The sequence below is a fragment of the Gorilla gorilla genome, chromosome 20, assembly GCF_029281585.2.
Source record: "Gorilla gorilla gorilla isolate KB3781 chromosome 20, NHGRI_mGorGor1-v2.1_pri, whole genome shotgun sequence".
In the NCBI taxonomy this organism is placed as follows: Eukaryota; Metazoa; Chordata; class Mammalia; order Primates; family Hominidae; genus Gorilla; species Gorilla gorilla.
Window position 1 is genome coordinate 5,704,292 of NC_073244.2, and position 21,512 is coordinate 5,725,803.

The 21,512-nt window shown below is 56.3% G+C and overlaps 2 long non-coding RNA genes across 2 annotated transcripts; both read right to left on the bottom strand.

Moving 5' to 3' along the window:
- Positions 1–1,933: 1,933 nt before the first annotated feature.
- LOC134757743 (uncharacterized) lies at positions 1,934–5,355 on the bottom strand. The gene is made up of 4 exons (XR_010132157.1): positions 5,295–5,355; positions 4,969–5,201; positions 2,851–2,908; positions 1,934–2,725 (listed from the first exon to the last, which is right to left on the bottom strand). It is a non-coding gene; the product is annotated as an uncharacterized lncRNA (long non-coding RNA).
- A 3,079-nt stretch (positions 5,356–8,434) lies between these two features.
- On the bottom strand, positions 8,435–18,405 carry LOC134757744 (uncharacterized). Its single transcript, XR_010132159.1, has 6 exons — positions 18,263–18,405; positions 17,938–18,170; positions 14,428–14,485; positions 14,102–14,334; positions 12,083–12,140; positions 8,435–11,957 (listed from the first exon to the last, which is right to left on the bottom strand). It is a non-coding gene; the product is annotated as an uncharacterized lncRNA (long non-coding RNA).
- Positions 18,406–21,512: the final 3,107 nt, after the last annotated feature.

Here is a 21,512-nt window from a genome sequence, read left to right on the forward strand (position 1 = left end):
CCGGGCCCATGCAGGCCTTCGAGAGGCAGGAGGCCGGGCCTGCAAAGGCCCACTGGAGGTCAAGTTCTGGGCCTGAAGAGGCCACCAAAAGTCAAAAGCGGGGCCTGGGAAGGCCGCCAAGAGCCATGAGCTGGTCTGGGCTGAAAGAGGCCACTGGGAGGCAGGAGGAGCGGGGCCTGGAGAGGCTGACTCGAGGAAGTTTTGCACCTGGAGAGGCCGCCGAGAGGACGGAGCTGGGCCCGGGGAGGCCGACTTGCTGCTCTTCCGGGCCCAATTCCAGGCCGACTTGACGACGACTTGGGCCTGCTGGGAGCTGGGCAGGAGCTGAGTCCAAAGACGTTGTTGGGAGGCCAGAGTCAGGCCTGGAGACGCAGCCGGGAGGAAGAGCTGGGCCCGGAGAGGATGCCGGGAGGCTGCAAGTGGGTCTGGAGAGGCCGATTTGAGGAGGCCCGGCCTCCGCCTCCCGCATGGCGGCCTCTGCAGGCAGAGCTGTTTCTCCTGGCTGCATCTCCCGCCTCCCAGCAAACAACCTTTTTTGGCTCAGCTCCCGCCTGCGTTTGTAGACCCCGAAGTTTCTGCAACCAAGCTCTTCAGACCCACATCCCACCTCCCAGTACCTGAACAGTCCCAGCTCCGGCTGGAGAACAGAGTCTGTAGGCCCCGCTGTTGCCTCCCAGGGGAGTCTCCAAGCCCAGCTCTCACCCCACCACGACCTCCCAGGCCCAAGTCGCTGCCTGCCTCACAGCAGCCCGCGTGCGACCCTGCTCCTCCCTCAGGGTGGCCTGTTGAGGCAGGGGGTCACGCTGACCTCTCTCAGCGTGGGAGGGGCCGGTGTGAGGCAAGGGCTCACGCCGACCTCTCTCAGCGTGGGAGGGGCCGGTGTGAGGCAAGGGGCTGACGCCGACCTCTCTCACCGTGGGAGGGGCTGGTGTGAGGCAAGGGCTCACACTGACCTCTCTCAGCGTGGGAGGGGCCGGTGTGAGGCAAGGGGCTGACGATGACCTCTCTCAGCGTGGGAGGGGCCGGTGTGAGGCAAGGGCTCACGCCGACCTCTCTCAGCGTGGGAGGGGCCGGTGTGAGGCAAGGGGCTGACGCTGAGCTCTCTCACCGGGGGAGGGGCCGGTGTGAGGCAAGGGCTCACACTGACCTCTCTCACCGTGGGAGGGGCCGCTGTGAGGCAAGGGCTCACGCTGACCTCTCTCAGCGTGGGAGGGGCCGGTGTGAGGCAAGGGGCTCACGCTGACCTCCCTCAACGTGGGAGTGGCCGGTGTGAGGCAAGGGGGTGACACTGACCTCTCTCACCGTGGGAGGGTCCGGTGTGAGTCAAGGGCTCACGCCGACCTCTTCTGTGTGGGAGGGGCCGGTGTGAGGCAAGGGGCTCATGCTGACCTCTCTCAGCGTGGGAGGGTCCGGTGTGAGTCAAGGGCTCACGCCGACCTCTTCTGTGTGGGAGGGGCCGGTGTGAGGCAAGGGGCTCATGCTGACCTCTCTCAGCGTGGGAGGGGCCGGTGTGAGGCAAGGGGCTCACGCTGACCTCTCTCAGCGTGGGAGGGGCCGGTGTGAGGCAAGAGGCTGACGCTGACCTCTCTCACCGTGGGAGGGGCCGGTGTGAGGCAAGGGCTCACGCCGACCTCTCTCAGCGTGGGAGGGGCCGGTGTGAGGTAAGGGGGTGACGCTGACCTCTCTCACCGTGGGAGGGGCCGGTGTGAGTCAAGGGCTCACGCCGACCTCTCTCAGCGTGGGAGGGGCCGATGTGAGGCAAGGGGCTCACGCTGACCTCTCTCAGCGTGGGAGGGGCCGGTGTGAGGCAAGGGCTCACGCTGACCTCTCTCAGTGTGGGAGGAGCCAGTGTGTGGCAGGGGCTCATGCCTCTGGGCAGGGTACCAGAGGCATGGGCATCAACGGGCCACCGTGAGGGAGGAGCTGGGCCGCATGCGGGCTGCTGGGAGGCAGGCAGGGACTTGGCCCCGGGTGGCCGCCGTGGGGGCGAGAGCTGGGCCTGGAGAGGCCCCTGGGAGGCAAGAGCGGGACCTGCAGAGGCCGTTCTCCAACCATTGCTGGGCCCGTACAGGCCACCGGGCGGCAGGAATGAGGCCCAAAGAACGTGGCTGGAGAAAGTTCGGGACCTACAAAGGCGGCTGGGAGCTGGGCAGGAGTTGAGCCAAAAGAGCTTGCTTACTTGCTGGGAGGCACGGCTGGGAGATGCTGACTTCAGGACAACTTGGGCCTGCAGAGGTCACCGGGAGGCCCAAGCTTGGCGTGGAGGAGCCCACCGACCGGAGACCATTTGGGGCCTGCAGGTGCCATTGGAGGGCAGGAGCTCATCGTGGAGGGGGCACCGTGAGGCCTGACCTGGGCCTGGGGAGCTTGGCTTGAGGAAGCTGTGGGCCGACCAAGGACGCCAGGAGATGGGTAGGCACTGAGTCCAAAGACGTTGTTGAGAGGCAGGAGTCGGGCCTGGAGACACAGCCAGGAAGAGGAGCTTGGCCCGGAGAGGACGCCTGGAGGGTGCAAGTGGGTCTGGAGAGGCCGACTTGAGGAGGTTCTCAGCCCGGAGAGGCCGCCGGAAGGGAAAAACTGGGACTGGAAAGGCTGTTGTGAGGAATGAGCCCCATGGGCCTGAAGAGGCCACTGGCAGGCGGGAGCTGGGTGTGTAGAAGCTGCTGAAAGGTTGGGAGCTTGGCTTGGGGGGTCCACAGTGAGGCAGATGCTGGGCCTGAAGAATCTGCTTAAAAAGATTTAAGCACATTTACATTTATTAGGCACTTTATTTCCATTATTACATATATCTAAATATATATATATACGTATTATATATCCGATATATAATAAAATAACTATACAACTCACCATAATGTAGAATCAGTGGGCGTGTTAAGCTTGTTTTCCTGAAACTGGATGGTCCCACCTGAGCGTGATGGGAGAAAGTGACAGATCAATAGGTATTAGATTCTCATAAGAACAGCGCAACCTAGATCCCTCACATGCACGGTTCACAACAGGGTGCGTTCTCCTATGAGAATCTAATGCTGCTGCTCATCTGAGAAGGTGGAGCTCAGGCGGGAATGTGAGCAAAGGGGAGTGGCTGTAAATACAGACGAAGCTTCCCTCACTCCCTCACTCGACACCACTCACCTGCTGTGTGGCTCCTTACGGCTCCATGGCTCAGGGGTTGGGGAACCCTGCTCAAGTGCATCCAAAGCGACCCTTCCCACACCAGTCTTCATAGTAGTCAAGGGCAGCAACCACTTAGCCCCCCAGGCATGTGCCTCAGCTGGCATTTCATCACAATCAACAGTAAGTGGTAGCTTGAGTCACTGTGAGGTCACTTCCTGGAAATCACCCTAACCCTGGACCCTGACCCTAAAACCCTAACCCTGGGCCATGACCCTAAAACCCTAACCCTGGGTCCTGATCCTAAAACCCTAACCCGTGGGCCCTGACCCTAAAACCCAGACCCTGGGCCCTGACCCTAAAAACCTAACCCTGGGCCCAGGCACTGACCCTAAAACCCTAACCCTGGGCCCTGACCCTGACCCTAAAACCCTAACCCTGGGCCCTGGCCCTGACCCTAAAACCCTAACCCTGGGCCCAGGCCCTGACCCTAAAACACTAACCCTGGGCACTGGCCCTAACCCTAAAACCCTAACCCTGGGCCCTGGACCTGACCCTAAAACCCTAACCCTGGGCCCTGGCACTGATCCTAAAACCCTAACCCTGGGCCCTGGCCCTGAGCCTAAAACCCTAACCCTGGGCCCTGGCCCTGACCCTAAAACCCCAACCCTGGGCCCTGGCCCCGAGCCTAAAACCATAACCCTGGGCCCTGGCCCTGAGCCTAAAACCCTAACCCTGGGCCCTGGCCTGACCCTAAAACCCTAAAGCTGGGCCCTGGCCCTGAGCCTAAAACACTAACCCTGGGCCCTGGCCCTGAGCCTAAAACCCTAACCCTGGGCCCTGGCCCTGAGCCTAAATCCCTAACCCTGGGCCCTGGCCCTGAGCCTAAAACCCTAACCCTGGGCCCTGGCCCTGAGCCTAAATCCCTAACCCTGGGCCCTGGCCCTGAGCCTAAAACCCTAACCCTGGGCCCTGACCCTAAAACAACCCTAAATTTGGGCCCTGGCCCTGACCCTAAAACGCCCCTAGCCCTGGGCCCTGGCCCTGACCCTAAAACAACCCTAACCCTGGGCCCTGGCCCTGACCCTAAAACAACCCTAACCCTGGGCCCTGGCCCAAATTGTAATGAGGTCTGTTGGGCAAAATTCCGTATAAGCATAGTATAAATTAATAAAGCAAATCGTGATAAATTAGTACGATTGACTTTCTGGAGTTTCTGACAATAAAAGTAAGGAAAATGCAGAACACAAAGACAGAGAGTAAAAAGAGAAATTAGGAAAGCATTCTACATGTTTAATAGGAAGACACTGGCCGTGTTCGTGCAGCGGCAGTATGTCGTGACATGACATACTTTGGAGAGAAGTTAACAGATGAGGAAGTTGATAAAAATCATCAGAGAAGCAAAATACTGGTAGCGACACTCAAGGAAACCACGAAATTTCCATAACTTATGTCAGCAAAGTGGGAAGATTGTACAGTGTGTGTTGAAGTTCCTATACAACATTGTTTATCTGCCGTTTGTTTGTTTGTAAGGAATGTATATACTAAGAGTTCTTCTTGCTGTCAAAAGAATATGTGTGAATAAGTCATTTTAACTTATTCTTCTGTTTTTCTTTTATCTTCCTGCCATCATCCCACAGCCTTACTTTAGAAATTTTTTCTTTAGAAAATTGAACAAGTGCCCCTTGTGGTGGCACATACCTCGAGGATGGGAGGCAGGGGTGGAAGGGTCACTTGAGGCCATTAGTTTGACAGCAGCCTGGCCAACAAAGTGAGACCCCATGTCTGCAAAACAATTTAAAAATTAGCCAAGTATCGTCATGTATACCTACAGTCCCAGCTACCTCAACTTACGGAGAAAGTTCAGGGCCTGGAGAGAAGGCTGGGAGGCAGGAGCTGGGTCTAAAGAGGCCATTGTAACGATGGAGCTGTGCCTGTGGAGGCTGTTGTGAGGCAGTAGGCTCATCTGCGGAGACTGCCGTGAGGTAGGGTATGGGCCTCAATAGGCCATTGTGAGTCATGAGCTTGGTCTGTAGAGGCTGACTGGAGAGAGTTCTGGGCCTGGCGAGGCTGCCGGGAGGTAGGAGCTGGGCCAAAAGATTTAAGCACATTTACGTTTATTAGGCACTTCATTTCCATTATTACACTGGAATATATAATAAAATAATTATAGAACTCACCATAATGTAGAATCAGTGGGCGTGTTAAGCTTGTTTTCCTGAAACTGGATGGTCCCACCTGAGCGTGATGGGAGAAAGTGACAGATCAATAGGTATTAGATTCTCATAAGAACAGCGCAACCTAGATCCCTCACATGCACGGTTCACAACAGGGTGCGTTCTCCTATGAGAATCTAATGCTGCTGCTCATCTGAGAAGGTGGAGCTCAGGCGGGAATGTGAGCAAAGGGGAGTGGCTGTAAATACAGACGAAGCTTCCCTCACTCCCTCACTCGACACCACTCACCTGCTCTGTGGCTCCTTACGGCTCCATGGCTCAGGGGTTGGGGACCCCTGCTCAAGTGCATCCAAAGCGACCCTTCCCACACCAGTCTTCATAGTAGTCAAGTGCAGTAACCACTTAGCTCCCAAGGCGTGTGCCTCAGCTGGCATTTCATCACAATCAACAGTAAGTGGTAGCTTGACTCGTTGTGAGGTCTCTTCCTGGAAATCACCCTAACCCTGGGCCCCGGGCCCTGACCCTAAAACCCTAACCCTGGGCCCAGGGCCCGGACCCTGAAGCCCTAACCCTGGGCCCCGGGCCCTGGCCCTGAAGCCCTAACACTGGGCCCCGGGCCCTGACCCTGAAGCCCTAACCCTGGGCCCCGGGCCCTGACCCTGAAGCCCTAACCCTGTGCCCCGGGCCCTGGCCCTGAAGCCCTAACCCTGGGCCCCGGGCCCTGATCCTAAAACCCTAACCCTGGGCCCCGGGCCCTGACCCTGAAGCCCTAACCCTGGGCCCCGGGCCCTGGCCCTGAAGCCCTAACCCTGGGCCCCGGGCCGTGATCCTGAAGCCCTAACCCTGGGCCCCGGTCCCTGACCCTAAAACTCTAACCCTGGGCCCTGGGCCCTGACCCTAAAACCCTAACACTGGGCCCTGGGCCCTGACCCTAAGACCCTAACCCTGGGCCCTGGCCCTGACCCTAAAACCCTAACCCTGGGCCCTGACCCTAAAATCCTAACCCTGGGCCCTGACCCTAAAACCCTAACCCTTCGCCCTGACCCTAAATCCCTGACCCTGGGCCCTGACCCTAAAGCCCTAACCCTTCGCCCTTACCCTAAATCCCTAACCCTTCGCCCTTACCCTAAAACCCTAACCCTTCGCCCTTACCCTAAAACCCTAACCCTTCGCCCTTACCCTAAAACCCTAACCCTAACCCTAGTGAGCCTAGACCACACATTGCACTCCAGCCTGGGTGACAGAGCATGACTCTGTCTCAAAAAAAAAAAAAAGAAGAAGAAAAGACAGAGAAAAGAAAGCCAACAAGACACCATTAGGCAAACCATTGTCAGGTTATGGGAGTTTGAGAAGGAAAGTAGAGAAAGGAGAAGAAAGCTTATTTAAAGAATGGCTGAAGACTGCCTAAATCATGGGAAAGATTTGGACATCTAAATCCATGAAGCTTAAAGATTCCTAAAGAGGTTCAAACCAAATAGATACTCACCAAGTCACAATATAATCAAATAGTCAAAAGTTAAAGAAACTTTGCAGGTCAGGACAGAATCGAATAATACATTCAAAGTGCTGAAAGAAAAAAAGTGCCAGCAACTAATACTATGTCTGACAAAGCTGTCCTTCAGAGAGAAAAAAGAAATAACGTGCTTCCTCGACAAACAAAGCTGAGGGCATTCAGGACCACTAGGTCTACCTTAAAAAAATGCTTAACGGAGTTTTTCAAGTAAAAATGAATGAAGTTGGGAGCAGTGGCTCATGCCCGTAATCCCATTTTGGGAGGCTGAGGTGGGTGGATCACCTGAGGTCGGGAGGTCAAGACCAGCCTGGCCAACATGGCAAAACCCCACCCCCAGTAAAAATACAAAAAATTAGCCAGGTATGAAGGCCACTGAGATCGTGCCACTGCACTCCAGCCTGGGTGACAAGAGACAAACTACATTTCAAAAACAAAAAAACAAACAAAAAAAACAAAACTTGAGGCCTGGCCTTCTGCTCCTCTCCAACCCCCACTTCTCTGGGCCCAAGCCACCTGGGCTGAGGAGGGGGTGAGGTGTGAGCCCCTGCCAGGAACTCCCTGCCCGGACCAAGTACTCGGCCCCCAGGCCTGCATTCAGTGAGGCCTCCCGTGGCGTCAGCATGTTCGTGTGGAGGAATGTGGAAGGTCACTCTGTGGCCGTGTTCCCCTGGTACTCCATCCCCTTCCTGACCCCTCCCTGCAGCCACACGAGGCCCAGCAACCTGCCAGTTACTCAGTGGCCTCCAACCAGAGAAAACAACCTGCCAAGTTGGCAGCTGTTGCTCATGAGCATCCACCAGGTGGCACAGGGAGTGTTGACCCTGGGCGGCCCCCTGGAGCCACCTGCCCTGAAAGCCCAGGGCCCGCAACCCCACACACTTTGGGGGTGGTGGAACCTGTTAAAAGCTCACCTCCCACCATGGAGGAGGAGCCCTGGGCCCCTCAGGGGAGTCCCTGCTGGACAGTGAGACAGAGAATGACCATGATGATGCTTTCCTCTCCATCATGTCTCCTGACACCCAGTTGCCTCTACCACTCAGATGATGTCAGGCCCAGTCCCTCAGTGCCCTGCGCAAGGAACAGGACTCATCTTCTGAGAAGGATGGACGCAGCCCCAACAAATGGGACAAGGACCACATCGGTGGCCCATGAGTGGCGGTCATGATCTTCAGCAAGCGGCACCAGGCCCTGGCAGGGCGCACCAGGGTCACTCCAACCAGGATATCCGGACCGTCAGCCAGATGCTGACTCTGGCCCAAAGACTTCTACTCAGTATGGAGCTCCAGGCCACTTTGCAGCCCCTGGTGAGGGAGGTGTACATACCATGAATTGTGGGACCTTCAGAGCTTTTCACTTTTCGGAAAATAGCTCCTGTTGGGGCTACAAGATGGAGTGTGAAGAGGGCCTTGGGCCACAGGGAGGTGCCTGTGGACTAGGGGGAGTTCATGCACCCCTTCTTTCCCCAGAGGGGCTGGACTCAGGTGAGTATGGGGGTGGGGGCTCCTGCACTTCGACACAGGCAGCGGGAGGGTTTTCTCCCCATTCCCTCTGCACTCCCAACTTGAGCTATACTTTTTAAGAAAGTGATTCACCCTGCCTTTGCCCCCTTCCCCAGAACAGAACACGTTGATCATGGGCGATATTTTTCATTGTGCCAAACAGTTGCCATGACCGTCATTAAACCTGTTTAACACCAAATAATAAGGAAAATAAAATAAAAAATTCGGGCTTGGTGCAGAAACTCACCCCAAATAAATCACCTACCAAAATATTTACATAATGGTGGAAATATTCCAAAATTCAATATTTTGGGATTTATACACAAAAGATAAACAAATTAGAGGCCAAGAGGCTGCCAGAAGGGAAAAACGGGGCCTGGGAAGGCCGTTGTGAGGAATGAGCTGGGCCTAAAGAGGCCACTGGCAGGCGGGAGCTGGGCCTGCCGAAGCGGCCGAGAGGCAGGAGCTTTGGACTCGGGAGGCCGCAATGAGGCGAGAGCTAGCTGGGCATGGAGAGTCCGCTGTGAGTCCGCTGTGAGTCCGGGCCCATGCAGGCCTTCGAGAGGCAGGAGGCCGGGCCTGCAAAGGCCCACTGGAGGTCAAGTTCTGGGCCTGAAGAGGCCACCAAAAGTCAAAAGCGGGGCCTGGGAAGGCCGCCAAGAGCCATGAGCTGGTCTGGGCTGAAAGAGGCCACTGGGAGGCAGGAGGAGCGGGGCCTGGAGAGGCTGACTCGAGGAAGTTTTGCACCTGGAGAGGCCGCCGAGAGGACGGAGCTGGGCCCGGGGAGGCCGACTTGCTGCTCTTCCGGGCCCAATTCCAGGCCGACTTGACGACGACTTGGGCCTGCTGGGAGCTGGGCAGGAGCTGAGTCCAAAGACGTTGTTGGGAGGCCAGAGTCAGGCCTGGAGACGCAGCCGGGAGGAAGAGCTGGGCCCGGAGAGGATGCCGGGAGGCTGCAAGTGGGTCTGGAGAGGCCGATTTGAGGAGGCCCGGCCTCCGCCTCCCGCATGGCGGCCTCTGCAGGCAGAGCTGTTTCTCCTGGCTGCATCTCCCGCCTCCCAGCAAACAACCTTTTTTGGCTCAGCTCCCGCCTGCGTTTGTAGACCCCGAAGTTTCTGCAACCAAGCTCTTCAGACCCACATCCCACCTCCCAGTACCTGAACAGTCCCAGCTCCGGCTGGAGAACAGAGTCTGTAGGCCCCGCTGTTGCCTCCCAGGGGAGTCTCCAAGCCCAGCTCTCACCCCACCACGACCTCCCAGGCCCAAGTCGCTGCCTGCCTCACAGCAGCCCGCGTGCGACCCTGCTCCTCCCTCAGGGTGGCCTGTTGAGGCAGGGGGTCACGCTGACCTCTCTCAGCGTGGGAGGGGCCGGTGTGAGGCAAGGGCTCACGCCGACCTCTCTCAGCGTGGGAGGGGCCGGTGTGAGGCAAGGGGCTGACGCCGACCTCTCTCACCGTGGGAGGGGCCGGTGTGAGGCAAGGGCTCACACTGACCTCTCTCAGCGTGGGAGGGGCCGGTGTGAGGCAAGGGGCTGACGCCGACCTCTCTCAGCGTGGGAGGGGCCGGTGTGAGGCAAGGGCTCACACTGACCTCTCTCAGCGTGGGAGGGGCCGGTGTGAGGCAAGGGGCTGACGATGACCTCTCTCAGCGTGGGAGGGGCCGGTGTGAGGCAAGGGCTCACGCCGACCTCTCTCAGCGTGGGAGGGGCCGGTGTGAGGCAAGGGGCTGACGCTGACCTCTCTCACCGGGGGAGGGGCCGGTGTGAGGCAAGGGCTCACGCTGACCTCTCTCACCGTGGGAGGGGCCGGTGTGAGGCAAGGGCTCACGCTGACCTCTCTCAGCGTGGGAGGGGCCGGTGTGAGGCAAGGGGCTGACGCTGACCTCTCTCACCGTGGGAGGGGCCGCTGTGAGGCAAGGGCTCACGCTGACCTCTCTCAGCGTGGGAGGGGCCGGTGTGAGGCAAGGGGCTCACGCTGACCTCCCTCAACGTGGGAGTGGCCGGTGTGAGGCAAGGGGGTGACGCTGACCTCTCTCACCGTGGGAGGGTCCGGTGTGAGTCAAGGGCTCACGCCGACCTCTTCTGTGTGGGAGGGGCCGGTGTGAGGCAAGGGGCTCATGCTGACCTCTCTCAGCGTGGGAGGGGCCGGTGTGAGTCAAGGGCTCACGCCGACCTCTTCTGTGTGGGAGGGGCCGGTGTGAGGCAAGGGGCTCATGCTGACCTCTCTCAGCGTGGGAGGGGCCGGTGTGAGGCAAGGGGCTCACGCTGACCTCTCTCAGCGTGGGAGGGGCCAGTGTGAGGCAAGGGGCTCATGTTGACCTCTCTCAGCGTGGGAGGGGCCGGTGTGGGGCAAGGGCTCACGCCGACCTCTCTCAGCGTGGGAGGGGCCGGTGTGAGGCAAGGGGCTCACGCCGACCTCTCTCAGCGTGGGAGGGGCCGGTGTGAGGCAAGGGGCTCACGCCGACCTCTCTCAGCGTGGGAGGGGCCGGTGTGAGGCAAGAGGCTGACGCTGACCTCTCTCACCGTGGGAGGGGCCAGTGTGAGGCAAGGGCTCACGCCGACCTCTCTCAGCGTGGGAGGGGCCGGTGTGAGGTAAGGGGGTGACGCTGACCTCTCTCACCGTGGGAGGGGCCGGTGTGAGTCAAGGGCTCACGCCGACCTCTCTCAGCGTGGGAGGGGCCGATGTGAGGCAAGGGGCTCACGCTGACCTCTCTCAGCGTGGGAGGGGCCGGTGTGAGGCAAGGGCTCACGCTGACCTCTCTCAGCGTGGGAGGAGCCAGTGTGTGGCAGGGGCTCATGCCTCTGGGCAGGGTACCAGAGGCATGGGCATCAACAGGCCACCGTGAGGGAGGAGCTGGGCCGCATGCGGGCTGCTGGGAGGCAGGCAGGGACTTGGCCCCGGGTGGCCGCCGTGGGGGCGAGAGCTGGGCCTGGAGAGGCCCCTGGGAGGCAAGAGCGGGACCTGCAGAGGCCGTTCTCCAACCATTGCTGGGCCCGTACAGGCCACCGGGCGGCAGGAATGAGGCCCAAAGAACGTGGCTGGAGAAAGTTCGGGACCTACAAAGGCGGTTGGGAGCTGGGCAGGAGTTGAGCCAAAAGAGCTTGCTTACTTGCTGGGAGGCACGGCTGGGAGATGCTGACTTCAGGACAACTTGGGCCTGCAGAGGTCACCGGGAGGCCCAAGCTTGGCGTGGAGGAGCCCACCGACCGGAGACCATTTGGGGCCTGCAGGTGCCATTGGAGGGCAGGAGCTCATCGTGGAGGGGGCACCGTGAGGCCTGACCTGGGCCTGGGGAGCTTGGCTTGAGGAAGCTGTGGGCCGACCAAGGACGCCAGGAGATGGGTAGGCACTGAGTCCAAAGACGTTGTTGAGAGGCAGGAGTCGGGCCTGGAGACACAGCCAGGAAGAGGAGCTTGGCCCGGAGAGGACGCCTGGAGGGTGCAAGTGGGTCTGGAGAGGCCGACTTGAGGAGGTTCTCAGCCCGGAGAGGCCGCCGGAAGGGAAAAACTGGGACTGGAAAGGCTGTTGTGAGGAATGAGCCCCATGGGCCTGAAGAGGCCACTGGCAGGCGGGAGCTGGGTGTGTAGAAGCTGCTGAAAGGTTGGGAGCTTGGCTTGGGGGGTCCACAGTGAGGCAGATGCTGGGCCTGAAGAATCTGCTTAAAAAGATTTAAGCACATTTACATTTATTAGGCACTTTATTTCCATTATTACATATATCTAAATATATATATATACGTATTATATATCCGATATATAATAAAATAACTATACAACTCACCATAATGTAGAATCAGTGGGCGTGTTAAGCTTGTTTTCCTGAAACTGGATGGTCCCACCTGAGCGTGATGGGAGAAAGTGACAGATCAATAGGTATTAGATTCTCATAAGAACAGCGCAACCTAGATCCCTCACATGCACGGTTCACAACAGGGTGCGTTCTCCTATGAGAATCTAATGCTGCTGCTCATCTGAGAAGGTGGAGCTCAGGCGGGAATGTGAGCAAAGGGGAGTGGCTGTAAATACAGACGAAGCTTCCCTCACTCCCTCACTCGACACCACTCACCTGCTGTGTGGCTCCTTACGGCTCCATGGCTCAGGGGTTGGGGAACCCTGCTCAAGTGCATCCAAAGCGACCCTTCCCACACCAGTCTTCATAGTAGTCAAGGGCAGCAACCACTTAGCCCCCAAGGCATGTGCCTCAGCTGGCATTTCATCACAATCAACAGTAAGTGGTAGCTTGAGTCACTGTGAGGTCACTTCCTGGAAATCACCCTAACCCTGGGCCCTGACCCTAAAACCCTAACCCTGGGCCATGACCCTAAAACCCTAACCCTGGGTCCTGACCCTAAAACCCTAACCCTGGGCCCTGACCCTAAAACCCAGACCCTGGGCCCTGACCCTAAAAACCTAACCCTGGGCCCAGGCCCTGACCCTAAAACCCTAACCCTGGGCCCTGACCCTGACCCTAAAACCCTAACCCTGGGCCCTGGCCCTGACCCTAAAACCCTAACCCTGGGCCCAGGCCCTGACCCTAAAACCCTAACCCTGGGCACTGGCCCTAACCCTAAAACCCTAACCCTGGGCCCTGGACCTGACCCTAAAACCCTAACCCTGGGCCCTGGCACTGATCCTAAAACCCTAACCCTGGGCCCTGGCCCTGAGCCTAAAACCCTAACCCTGGGCCCTGGCCCTGACCCTAAAACCCCAACCCTGGGCCCTGGCCCCGAGCCTAAAACCCTAACCCTGGGCCCTGGCCCTGAGCCTAAAACCCTAACCCTGGGCCCTGGCCCTGACCCTAAAACCCTAACCCTGGGCCCTGGCCCTGAGCCTAAAACCCTAACCCTGGGCCCTGGCCCTGAGCCTAAAACCCTAACCCTGGGCCCTGGCCCTGAGCCTAAAACCCTAACCCTGGGCCCTGACCCTAAAACAACCCTAACTTTGGGCCCTGGCCCTGACCCTAAAACACCCCTAGCCCTGGGCCCTGGCCCTGACCCTAAAACAACCCGAACCCTGGGCACTGGCCCTGACCCTAAAACAACCCTAACCCTGGGCCGTGGCCCAAATTGTAATGAGGTCTGTTGGGCAAAATTCCATATAAGCATAGTATAAATTAATAAAGCAAATCGTGATAAATTAGTACGATTGACTTTCTGGAGTTTCTGACAATAAAAGTAAGGAAAATGCAGAACACAAAGACAGAGAGTAAAAAGAGAAATTAGGAAAGCATTCTACATGTTTAATAGGAAGACACTGGCCGTGTTCGTGCAGCGGCAGTATGTCGTGACATGACATACTTTGGAGAGAAGTTAACAGATGAGGAAGTTGATAAAAATCATCAGAGAAGCAAAATACTGGTAGCGACACTCAAGGAAACCACGAAATTTCCATAACTTATGTCAGCAAAGTGGGAAGATTGTACAGTGTGTGTTGAAGTTCCTATACAACATTGTTTATCTGCCGTTTGTTTGTTTGTAAGGAATGTATATACTAAGAGTTCTTCTTGCTGTCAAAAGAATATGTGTGAATAAGTCATTTTAACTTATTCTTCTGTTTTTCTTTTATCTTCCTGCCATCATCCCACAGCCTTACTTTAGAAATTTTTTCTTTAGAAAATTGAACAAGTGCCCCTTGTGGTGGCACATACCTCGAGGATGGGAGGCAGGGGTGGAAGGGTCACTTGAGGCCATTAGTTTGACAGCAGCCTGGCCAACAAAGTGAGACCCCATGTCTGCAAAACAATTTAAAAATTAGCCAAGTATCGTCATGTATACCTACAGTCCCAGCTACCTCAACTTACGGAGAAAGTTCAGGGCCTGGAGAGAAGGCTGGGAGGCAGGAGCTGGGTCTAAAGAGGCCATTGTAACGATGGAGCTGTGCCTGTGGAGGCTGTTGTGAGGCAGTAGGCTCATCTGCGGAGACTGCCGTGAGGTAGGGTATGGGCCTCAATAGGCCATTGTGAGTCATGAGCTTGGTCTGTAGAGGCTGACTGGAGAGAGTTCTGGGCCTGGCGAGGCTGCCGGGAGGTAGGAGCTGGGCCAAAAGATTTAAGCACATTTACGTTTATTAGGCACTTCATTTCCATTATTACACTGGAATATATAATAAAATAATTATAGAACTCACCATAATGTAGAATCAGTGGGCGTGTTAAGCTTGTTTTCCTGAAACTGGATGGTCCCACCTGAGCGTGATGGGAGAAAGTGACAGATCAATAGGTATTAGATTCTCATAAGCACAGCGCAACCTAGATCCCTCACATGCACGGTTCACAACAGGGTGCGTTCTCCTATGAGAATCTAATGCTGCTGCTCATCTGAGAAGGTGGAGCTCAGGCGGGAATGTGAGCAAAGGGGAGTGGCTGTAAATACAGACGAAGCTTCCCTCACTCCCTCACTCGACACCACTCACCTGCTCTGTGGCTCCTTACGGCTCCATGGCTCAGGGATTGGGGACCCCTGCTCAAGTGCATCCAAAGCGACCCTTCCCACACCAGTCTTCATAGTAGTCAAGGGCAGCAACCACTTAGCTCCCAAGGCATGTGCCTCAGCTGGCATTTCATCACAATCAACAGTAAGTGGTAGCTTGAGTCACTGTGAGGTCACTTCCTGGAAATCACCCAAATCCTGGGCCCTGACCCTAAAACCCTAACCCTGGGCCATGACCCTAAAACCCTAACACTGGGTCCTGACCCTAAAACCCTAACCCTGGGCCCTGACCCTAAAACCCTAACCCTGGGCCCTGACCGTAAAAACCTAACCCTGGGCCCAGGCCCTGACCCTAAAACCCTAACCCTGGGACATGGCCCTGAGCCTAAAACCCTAACCCTGGGCCCTTGCGCTGAGCCTAACACCCTAACTGTGGGCCCTGGCCCTGACTGTAAAACCCTAACCATGGGACCTGGCCCTAAAAGAACCCTAACCCTGGGACCTGGCAGTGACCCTAAAACAAGCCTAAACCTGGGCCCTAGCCCTGACCCTAAAACAACCCTAACCCTGGGCCCTGGCCCTGACCCTAAAAAAACCCTAACCCTGGGCACTGACCCTAAAACAACACTAACCCAGGGCACTGACCCTAAAATAACCCTAACCCTGGGCGCTGGCCCTGAACCTAAAAAAAGCCTAACCCTGGGCCCTGGCCCTGACCCTAAAACAACCCTAACCCTTGGCCCTGGCCCTGACCATAAAACAACCCTATCCCTGGGCCCTGGCCCTGACCCTACAGCAAGCCTAACCCTGGGCCCTGGCCCTAACCCTAAAACAAGCCTAACCCTGGGCCCTGGCACTAAAACAAGCCTAACCCTTGGCCCAGGTCCTGACCCTAAAACAACCTTAACCCTGGGCCCTAGCCCTGATGCTAAAACAAGCCTAACACTGGGCCCTGGCCCTGACCCTGACCCTAAAACAAGCCTAACCGTGGGCGCTCGACCTGACCCTAAAACAAGCCTAACCCTAGGCCCTGGCCCTGACCCTAAAACAACCCTAAACGTGGGCCCTGGCCCTGACCCTAAAACAACCCTATCCCTGGGCCCTGGCCCTGACCTAAAACAACCCTAACCCTGGGCCCTGGCCAGACCCTAAAACAACCCTAACCCTTGGCCCTTGCACTAAATCAACCCTAAACCTGCGCCAAGGACCTGACCCTAAAACAACCCTAACCCTGGGCCCTGACCCTGAAACAACTCTAACCCAGGGCCCTGACCCTGAAACAACCCTAACCCTGGGCCCTGACCCTGAAACAACCCTAACCCTGGTCCCTGACCCTGAAACAACCCTATCCCTGGGCCCTGACCCTAAAACAACCCTAACCCTGGGCCCTGACCCTAAAACAACCAAAACCCTGGGCCCTCACCCTGAAAAAACCCTAACCCTGGGCCCTGACCCTGAAACAACCCTAACTCAGGGCCCTGATCCTGAAACAACCCTAACACTGGGCCCTGGCCCTGACCGTACAACAAACCTAAACCTGGGCCCTGGCCCTGACCCTAAATCAACCCTAAACCTGGGCCCTGGCCCTGACCCTTAATTAACCCTAACCCTGGGCCATGGCCCTGAGCCTAAAACCCTAACCTGAGGCCCTGGCCCTGAGCCTAAAACCCAAACTCTGGGCCCTGACCCTAAAACAAACCTAACCCTGGGCCCTGGCCCTGACCCTAAAACAAACCTAACACTGGGCCCTGGCCCTGACCCTAAAACAACCCTAACCCTGGGCCCTGGTCCTGACCCTAAAACAACCCTAACCCTGGGCCCTGGCCCTGACCCTATAACAACCCTAACCCTGGGCCCTGGCCCTGACCCTAAAACAACCCTAACCATGGGCCCTGGCCCTGAGCCTAAAACAACCCTAACCCTGGGCCCTGGCCCTGACTCTAAAACACTAACCCTGGGCCCTGGCCCTGAGCCTAAAACCCTAACCCTGGGCCCTGAACCTGATCCTAAATCCCTAACCCTGGGCCCTAGCCCTGAGCCTAAAACCCTAACCCTGGGCCCTGGCCCTGAGCCTAAAACCCTAACCCTGGGCCCTGGCCCTTACCCTAAAACCCAAACCCTGGACCCTGACCCTGATCCTAAAAATCTAATCGTGGGTCCTGACCCTAAAACAACCCTACCCTGGGCCCTGACCCTAAAACAACCACAACCCTGGGCCCTGACCCTAAAACAACCCTAACACTGGGCCCTGACCCTAAAACAACACTGACCCTGGGCCCTGACCCTAAAACAACACTAACCCTGGGCCCTGACCCTAAAACAACCCTAACCCTGGGCCCTGACCCTTAAACAACCCTAACCCTGGGCCCTGACCCTAAAACAACCCTAACTCTGGGCCCTGACCCTAAAACACCCCTAGCCCTGGGCCCTGGCCCTGACCCTAAAACAACCCGAACCCTGGGCCCTGGCCCAAATTGTAATGAGGTCTGTTGGGCAAAATTCCATATAAGCATAGTATAAATTAATAAAGCAAATCGTGATAAATTAGTACGATTCACTTTCTGGAGTTTCTGACAATAAAAGTAAGGAAAATGCAGAACACAAAGACAGAGAGTAAAAAGAGAAATTAGGAAAGCTTTCTTCATGTTTAATAGGAAGACACTGGCCGTGTTCGTGCAGCGGCAGTATGTCGTGACATGACATACCTTGGAGAGAAGTTAACAGATGAGGAAGTTGATAAAAATCATCAGAGAAGCAAAATACTGGTAGCGACACTCAAGGAAACCACGAAATTTCCATAACTTACGTCAGCAAAGTGGGAATATTGTACAGTATGTGTTGAAGTTCCTATACAACATTGTTTATCTGCCATTTGTTTGTTTCTAAGGAATGTATATACTAAAAGTTCTTCTTGCTGTCAAAAGAATATGTGTGAATAATTCATTTTAACTTATTCTTCTGTTTTTCTTTTATCTTCCTGCCATCATCCCACAGCCTTACTTTAGAAATTTTTTTTTTAGAAAATTGAACAAGTGCCCCTTGTGGTGGCACATACCTCGAGGATGGGAGGCAGGGGTGGAAGGGTCACTTGAGGCCATTAGTTTGACAGCAGCCTGGCCAACAAAGTGAGACCCCATGTCTGCAAAACAATTTAAAAATTAGCCAAGTATCGTCATGTATACCTACAGTCCCAGCTACCTCAACTTACGGAGAAAGTTCAGGGCCTGGAGAGAAGGCTGGGAGGCAGGAGCTGGGTCTAAAGAGGCCATTGTAACGATGGAGCTGTGCCTGTGGAGGCTGTTGTGAGGCAGTAGGCTCATCTGCGGAGACTGCCGTGAGGTAGGGTATGGGCCTCAATAGGCCATTGTGAGTCATGAGCTTGGTCTGTAGAGGCTGACTGGAGAGAGTTCTGGGCCTGGCGAGGCTGCCGGGAGGTAGGAGCTGGGCCAAAAGATTTAAGCACATTTACGTTTATTAGGCACTTCATTTCCATTATTACACTGGAATATATAATAAATAATTATAGAACTCACCATAATGTAGAATCAGTGGGCGTGTTAAGCTTGTTTTCCTGAAACTGGATGGTCCCACCTGAGCGTGATGGGAGAAAGTGACAGATCAATAGGTATTAGATTCTCATAAGCACAGTGCAACCTAGATCCCTCACATGCACGGTTCACAACAGGGTGCGTTCTCCTATGAGAATCTAATGCTGCTGCTCATCTGAGAAGGTGGAGCTCAGGCGGGAATGTGAGCAAAGGGGAGTGGCTGTAAATACAGACGAAGCTTCCCTCACTCCCTCACTCGACACCACTCACCTGCTGTGTGGCTCCTTATGGCTCCATGGCTCAGGGATTGGGGACCCCTGCTCAAGTGCATCCAAAGCGACCCTTCCCACACCAGTCTTCATAGTAGTCAAGGGCAGCAACCACTTAGCTCCCAAGGCATGTGCCTCAGCTGGCATTACATCACAATCAACAGTAAGTGGTAGCTTGAGTCACTGTGAGGTCACTTCCTGGAAATCACCCTAACCCTGGGCCCTGACCCTAAAACCCTAACCCTGGGCCATGACCCTAAAACTCTAACACTGGGTCCTGACCCTAAAACCCTAACCCTGGGCCCTGACCCTAAAACCCTAACCCTGGGCCCTGACCGTAAAAACCTAACCCTGGGCCCAGGCCCTGACCCTAAAACCCTAACCCTGGGACATGGCCCTGAGCCTAAAACCCTAACCCTGGGCCCTTGCGCTGAGCCTAATACCCTAACTGTGGGCCCTGGCCCTGACTGTAAAACCCTAACCATGGGACCTGGCCCTAAAAGAACCCTAACCCTGGGACCTGGCCGTGACCCTAAAACAAGCCTAAACCTGGGCCCTAGCCCTGACCCTAAAACAACCGTAACCCTGGGCCCTGGCCCTGTCCCTAAAACACGCCTAACCCTGGGCCCTGGACCTGACCCTAAAACAACCCTAACCCTGGGCACTGACCCTAAAACAACACTAACCCTGGGCACTGACCCTAAAATAACCCTAACCCTGGGCCCTGGCCCTGACCCTAAAAAAAGCCTAACCCTGGGCCCTGGCCCTGACCCTAAAACAACCCTAACCCTTGGCCCTGGCCCTGACCCTAAAACAACCCTATCCCTGGGTCCTGGCCCTGACCCTACAACAAGCCTAACCCTGGGCCCTGGCACTAACCCTAAAACAAGCCTAACCCTGGGCCCTGGCACTAAAACAAGCCTAACCCTGGGCCCAGGTCCTGACCCTAAAACAACCTTAACCCTGGGCCCTAGCCCTGACCCTAAAACAAGCCTAACACTGGGCCCTGGCCCTGACCCTAAAACAAGCCTAACCTTGGGCGCTCGACCTGACCCTAAAACAAGCCTAACCCTGGGCCCTGGCCCTGACCCTAAAACAACCCTAAACGTGGGCCCTGGACCTGACCCTAAAACAACCCTATCCCTGGGCCCTGGCCCTGACCTAAAACAACCCTAACCCTGGGCCCTGACCCTGAAACAACCCTAACCCAGGGCCCTGACCCTGAAACAACCCTAAACCTGGGCCCTGACCCTGAAACAAACCTAACCCTGGTCCCTGACCCTGAAACAACCCTATCCCTGGGCCTGGACCCTAAAACAACCCTAACCCTGGGCCCTGACCCTAAAACAACCCAAACCCTGGGCCCTCACCCTGAAAAAACCCTAACCCTGGGCCCTGACCCTGAAACAACCCTAACTCAGGGCCCTGATCCTGAAACAACCCTAACACTGGGCCCTGGCCCTGACCGTACAACAACCCTAAACCTGGGCCCTGGCCCTTACCCTAAATCAACCCTAAACCTGGGCCCTGGCCCTGACCCTTAATTAACCCTAACCCTGGGCCATGGCCCTGAGCCTAAAACCCTAACCCGAGGCCCTGGCCCTGAGCCTAAAACCCGAACTTTGGGCCCTGACCCTAAAACAACCCTAAACCTGGGCCCTGGCCCTGACCCTAAAACAAACCTAACACTGGGCCCTGGCCCTGACCCTAAAACAACCCTAACCCTAGGCCCTGGTCCTGACCCTAAAACAACACCAACCCTGGGCCCTGGCCCTGACCCTGACCCTATAACAACCCTAACCCTGGGCCCTGGCCCTGACCCTAAAACAACCCTAACCCTGGGACCTGGACCTGACCCTAAAACAAGCCTAACCCTGGGCCCTGACCCTGACCCTAAAATAACCCTAACCCTGGGCCCTGGCCCTGACCCTAAAAAAACCCTATCCCTGGGCCCTCGCCCTGACCCTAAAACAAGCCTAACCCTGGGCCCTGGCCCTGACCCTAAAACAACCCTAACCCTGGGCACTGACACTAAAACATCCCTAACCCTGGGTACTGACCCTAAAATAACCATAACCCTGGGCCCTGGCCCTAACCCTAAAACAACCCTAACCCTGGGCCCTGGCCCTGACACTGAAACAACCATTACCCTGGACCCTGGCCCTGACCCTAAAACAACCCTAACACTGGGCCCTGGCCCTGACACTGAAACAACCCTTACCCTGGGCCCTGGCCCTGACCCTAAAACACCCCTAAACCTGGGCCCTGTCCCTGACCCTAAAACAACACTGATGCTGGGCCCTGACCCTGACCTAAAACAACCCTGACCCTGGGCCCTGGCCATGACCCTAAAACAACCCTAACCCTGGGCCCTGGCACTAAAATAAGCCTAACCCTGGGACCAGGTCCTGAGCCTAAAACGACCCTAACCCTGCACCTTGGCCCTGACCCTAAAACAACCCTAACGCTGGGCCCTGGCCCTGACCCTAAAACAACCCTAATCCTGGGCCCTGGCAATGACCCTAAAACAAGCCTAACCCTGGGCCCTGGCCCTGACCCAAAAACAAGCCTAACCCTGGGCCATGGCCCTGACCCTAAAACAACCCTAACCCTGGGCCCTGTCCATGACCCTAAAACAACCCTAACCCACGGCCCTGGCCCTGACCGTAAAACAACCCTAATCCTGGGCCCTGGCGCTGACCTAAAACAAGCCTAACCCTGGGCCATGGCCCTGACCCTAAAACAACTCTAACCCTGGGACCTGGCAGTAAAACAAGCCTCACACTGGGCCCAGGTCCAGACCCTAAAACAACCCTAACCCTGGGCCCTGGCCAAGAGCCTAAAACAGGCCTAACCCTGGGCCCTGGCCCTGACCCTAAAACAACCCTAACCCTGGGCCCTATCCCTGACCCTAAAACAAGCCTAACGCTCGGCCCTGGCCCTGACCCTAAAACAACCCTAACCCT